Here is a 5,882-nt window from a genome sequence, read left to right on the forward strand (position 1 = left end):
GAGACTAGAAGAGATCCCCTGGGGTTATCTGAGGACCAAATGCTGGGATTAAGGAGGAGACAGCAAAGGAGATGGAGGGGGAGAATTTAATGGTGTAGGAGGAAAAATAAGGAAAAAGCAGAGTTCTAGAAGCCATGACAGGAAAAAAAAATGTTTCCAGAAAAGGGAGTAGCCAACTATACCAAATGCTTCCAACAGCTCAAATGAGGTGACGCCTGAGAATCAGCTGTTGGACTTACTCACACAAAGTGGTCATAAATGACCTTGAAAAGGGATTTGTCAAAGGAGTGGTGAAGTCAAAAAACCTGGTTGGAATGAGTTTAAAAGAGAATGGAAGAAGAAAATTTGGAGACAGTGAGTACGGAAGACTGTTTAGGAGGAGCAGAGAAATGGAGTAGGAAGTAGGTGTGGGAAGAATTTTCTTTTTCTAGATGTTTTCTTGTTTTCTAAATATATCATTGCATTTTTTATGCGAATGATTTAATAGAGAGGAAAAGTTGCTGATAATGGGGAAAAAGAAAAGGGATTGCTGTCTTTGAACAGATAAGACGAGGATAGAATCTAACTTGACATAGGGAATCGCCTTATATAGGAACACAGATTACATCCACAGAAGCAGAAGAAAAGGCAGAGTAAAATACAAGTACATGCAGAGATGGGAATTTATAGAGGTTCCTCTGATTGTGCCTGTTTTCTGATGAAGTAGGAGCAAAGGCATCAAATGAGAATGCGAAGTAGGAGGAGATGTTCAAGATTTGAGATCAGTGAAGGTGTGAAAGAGTGGTTTAGGAGACCAGAAAAGTGAATCAAGTATGGAAGTATAGTAGGTTTGCAGAGCAACACCAAGGGCCCACTTGAGCTTAATTGATAGGATTTTGAGCATTTTTCTTCAGCCATATGCAACTGCATGGTTTTTGAAGTTAACTTGGCTGGATTTAACCACGACGTGTTGGTTTTTGCCAGGATAGTTTGATGAAGGGAGATTGGGGCAGAAGAGTTGAGGGTGTATGGAAATTAGTCATTAATATTTTACTACGAATGCAATATCACCTTACAACTATTAGAAAGTCTATTTTTTAAAAAGACAAGATAAAGTCTTTGAGACTATACTAAAGTATTACTAAAGTATTAGTAGTATACTAAAGTATTAGAGAGAATGTGGAGGAAAGAGAAGTCTTGTGTGCTGTGGATGGGAATGTAAATTGGCGCAGCCACTATGAAAAACAGAAGTTCCTCAGAAAATTAAAAACAGAACTACTTGGGGCACCTGGGTGACTCAGTTGCTTGAGTGTGTCTGACTTTGGCTTAGGTCATGATCTCACTGTTCATGGATTCGAGTCCTGTGTCGGGCTCTGTGCTGACAGCTCAGAGCCTGGAGACTGCTTCAGATTCTGTGTCTCCCTCTCCCCTCCCCAACTCATACTTGCTCACTCTCTCAAAAATAAATTAAATAAAAAAATAAAAAGCAGAACTACCATATGATCCTGAAATCCAACTTCTGGGTATGTATCTGAAGGAAATGAAATCGCTGTCTCACTATCTTGAAGAGATCTCTGCACTCCCATGTACATTGATTGCAGCATTATTCACAGTAGCCAAGACATGATTTAAAAAATTGATACACACAAGCACAACACACATATATAAAGAAAGAAATCCTGCCTTTCAAGACAACATGAATGGACCTTGATGGCATTATGTTAAGTGAAAAAAGTCAGAGAAGGATATATATTGATAATACCCCTTAAATATGGAATCTAAAAAAGCTGAGCCTATAGAAATAGAATAGAGAGTAGAATAGTGGTTACCAGGGCTGGAGGTTGGGGGAAATGAGGAGACGTGGTCAAAGGGTACAAATTCCAATGCATAAGATGAGTAAATTATGAGGATCTAATGTATAGCATGGTGAGCATGGTTAACAATACTGTATTGTATACCTGCTAAGAGAGATCTTAATTAAATGTTCCCTCCACACCTAAAACAATAACGAAAAAGGTAATTATGTGAGATGTTGAGGTGTTAACTGATCTTATTGCGGTAATCATTCCATACCTATATAGGTGTGTCAAATCATGACATTGAACATCTTAGATGTTATATGTCAATAAGCCTGGAAAAATATTTTCTTATGGTACCTAAGCTAAGTAAGGAGAGAAATGAGGATACGAGGGGGTCAAGGGGCAGTAAAAAGGTAATGGAATCAATGGATTCTGACATGGAGGAAAGTGAAGAGCTTGCCTAGAGGATGTAAGTACTCAATTTCTCCTCTGGGGAAGTAGGGTTTCTGCTAACTACCTCCAAGGATGAATTCAGACTTCGCATTCAGGACCAGACTCACAAGTAAGAGTATGTGACTGCTTTCAATCTCCTAAAATGGTCTCCTCTACTACTGTTTGCCAACGCCTTAAAGTGCCCTCAACTCATTTGCTCCAATCACACAGTTATTCATGTGGGTGAGTAATCCAGTTTCACAACTTTCCCCAAGTAAATAGAGTATTCAAGAGAGCAGGAGCACATCTAGCAAATTAAGGAGAAAAGAGCACCCTGCAGGGAAGAGTAAAGGGAAAGAGTGAAAACGGAGGATAATTTAGCGATCCCTTGATCCCACCACGAGGGATATGTCAGGGAGGGTGTTTCAGTTCCAATTGCAGTTAACCAAACCCCCCACTGACGGTGGCATACAATAAGGGCACTTAGAACCTCTCAGAGGTGAAAATGTCCGGAGGCAAGAAAAGGGAACATCTTCATTTCTGAGCAGAGAAAACTTTCCAAAGCCTTCTAGAAGGCCTCCCCTTATATCTATTCAGCTAGAATTATATCTGGTGCCCCCATCTAATCCTTGCACTTCTCAAGGAAAATGAGAACTCCTTGGTCAGTTTAGCGAATCAAGATCCAACTCCAGCCTCGTCTTAAGGATATCGCCACTAGGAGGAGCCTGAGCAAAATCTGGGTTCTGTTAGTGAGGAAAAAAAAAAGGAAAAGTAAGAGTCCATTTGGTAGCTAACCAATAGAGATATTAACAGCGGGTTTTTTTTTTTCTCAGATGCCACTAATAACATAAAACAATACAGGAAATACCACCTAAACTAACACAATTTCCCATGAATTACAAAGACTTTAGCCTTTTTCTTTCTTTTCTTTTTCTTTTTTAGTGTGGCTAAACATTAAAGAGAATTTGCTTTTAGAGAAGCCCTTGACTGAGGCCATAATAAGATTTTGGAAGGAGAAAAAGAAAAATAGGGTAAAACTGAAAAATTAAGCAATTTGAGGGATTTTATTATCTGGATATCCAGAGAGCAAGACAGAGAAACAAGTTGGTGGAGGACAAATCTAACAGGAAGTTGCTAAGCCATAAAGATGGGTAACGCGGGGGTGGAGAAGGGTGATACCCCAGTGAAGAGACAAATGCAAATCACAGACAGGAATGTCAACTCATAAGGTCAAGATTATTCAAAACAGATATAAAACAATAGTTTAGCTATATTTCCTTATCACTGTTGGTTTTGATTTAAAAAAAAAACAACTTAAGGGATCTCTGTAGAACATAAGCATGGATTTAAGAGTGAAAGGGGGAAATAGTGTAGAAAGCCAAAAGATTTGCAGAATCATCTCATAGTATTTAGAGAAAAAATACTGAGTGGTACTGGAAATGACTGACAAAAACAAGTAAGTAAGTAAACAACAACCACAAGGCTCTCAGGAGAGGAAATCCTCACCCCTACTCAGTGTAATCTCTTCCTGTACGGGTACAATGCACCCTACTTAACATTACAGTTATTTGTGCAGCTTTCTTCCTTATTTCTTATTAGCACCTAAGCCATTTGAGGGCAGGAACCATCAGGAACTGTGCCATTTATTTATTTATTTATTTATTTATTTATTTTCTCCCCTGTGGCATCCAGCATAGACTCTGTAGCAACACTATTGTTCAAACACTTGTTGAATAGAAGCAAGCCCTTCCAAAAAAAAAAAAAAAAAAGCCAGCAAAAGGAAAGACTTCTGTTCTCTAAGAGATTTTAGTCAGGGAGAACGTGAGGGTCTCCGAAGGAAGATGAAAAAAGTAAATCAGTAGAAAGAGATTAATTAAATTACAGGTGATCAAAACAAGAAAGCAGCTTTCTTCTAGGAGCCCTGATTCCAGAGAAGGAAGATTTAGAGATTAAATACATTCATCACAAGAATATGAAAGGGAGTTAAGCTGTAGGGGGTACAAACACAATTATTTCTGAATATCTTCTAAATCGTATTAAACATTATTATTTCTATTCCTGTCTATGAAACCTTGCCTTGAATGAGAGATGACGAGGAAGCCCAGAGGAGGGGCTGGGCCTCAGGCACAGGTGGGAATTCAGTGAGGATTAGTGACCTCTCCCAGCGGGGAGGCCCCAGACATGTAGGTAATTAAGCCTTACATTTGTTTAGCGCACAACAGTTTACAAAGCCCTTTCCTAGGAGGTATCTTACTTGGCGAGAGAGAAATGTAAGGAGGAGAGCAGTGTGCTTTAGGTCAGAAAAAATCTCCTTTTTCTTTTTATATTTACATTGCTGTTGTACCCATTGTAATGCTGTTTAGATTTCTTTTTGAACCAGTGTTTGCTTTTATCCCTAAGTATATATATTTATGCTCCCAAAAGGTTGGTAGTGAATTGTTACAGGATGTAGAATTCCACACCAAACTAGAACATTCCCAAATCCCCAAGGACAAGCATGTCCTCTTTAATGCCCGAATTCTGTCAGCACCAAAAAGCCGTCACCACTCTCGCCGCAATCCCAGCCCCTTACAAAGAGGGCATCGTCTTTGTGGGTCTCTGAGGGCTGCTAGAGCTGGGACAGGTTAGAGATAATAAAGCCTTCTTTCAGGGACCCCTTTGTCAGCCACCCAAGCCCTGCACTCCCCATGCCAACGAGGATGCAAACACAGTAATCCTCTGGTACCTCAGTTCCTTGTCCTAAAGTAGTCAGTATAACTGTCATTGGCAAGATCAAGATCTTGGAGGGGCGCCTGGGTGGCTTAGTCGGTTAAGCGTCCGACTTTCGCTTAGGTCGTGATCTCGCGGTTCGTGGGTTCGAGCCCCGCGTCGGGCTCTGTGCTGACTGCCAGCTCAGAGCCTGGAGCTGTTTCAGTCTGTGACTCCCTCTCTCTCTGACCCTCCCCTGCTCACGCTGTCTCTCTCTCTCTTAGAAATAAATAAAAATATTAAAAAAAAATCAAGATCTTGGAGAAGAGAGGGGCGGTGGGGGAGGGCAGAAGGGAAATCACAAACATAGCTTAAAGTGTATTGTGTCACGTCTGCGGAGCACGTTTTGCTCACATCTCTAAAATGGGGGTGTGTCTTACACTTGTGGTCTGCAGAGAATCCTGTCGTTGTAGTGATTATTGCCCCACCGTACATCCACAGCAAAGCTTGCAGAGAAATTCCTTGAGTTCTTTTATGAAATGCTGCATCATTAATGCCGTTAATGTCGCAGAAGATGATATTGGTTGAAAACTGCTGACTCCTGGTTAGCTATTGCGGCGAAACCACTCCCCAAATGTAGCAGCTCGAAACAACAAACACTTGTTAGCTCCCAGGGTCCTGCTGGTCAAGAATCTGAAGGGGTTCAGCTGGTGCAGTGGCTCAGAGTCTGTGAGGAGGCTGTAGCCAAGGTGGGGTCTGGGGCGGTAGTCATCTGAATGCTTGACTGGGCCAGAAGGTCCGCGTCAAGCTCACTTAGTTGACAGTGGTCCAGAGAGCTCAGTTCCTTACCACGCAGGTCTCTCCGGATGGCTGCTTACACCACGGAAGCAGGTTTCCTCTGAAGTGGAGAATCCTGGAAAAGAAGTAAGAAGGAAGCCACAGTGACTTTCCACGTCCCGGTCTCAGAGGTCCCACGCTGTCACA

The sequence above is a fragment of the Crocuta crocuta genome, unplaced genomic scaffold, assembly GCF_008692635.1.
Source record: "Crocuta crocuta isolate KB4526 unplaced genomic scaffold, BGI_CrCroc_1.0 scaffold62, whole genome shotgun sequence".
Classification (NCBI taxonomy): domain Eukaryota; kingdom Metazoa; phylum Chordata; class Mammalia; order Carnivora; family Hyaenidae; genus Crocuta; species Crocuta crocuta.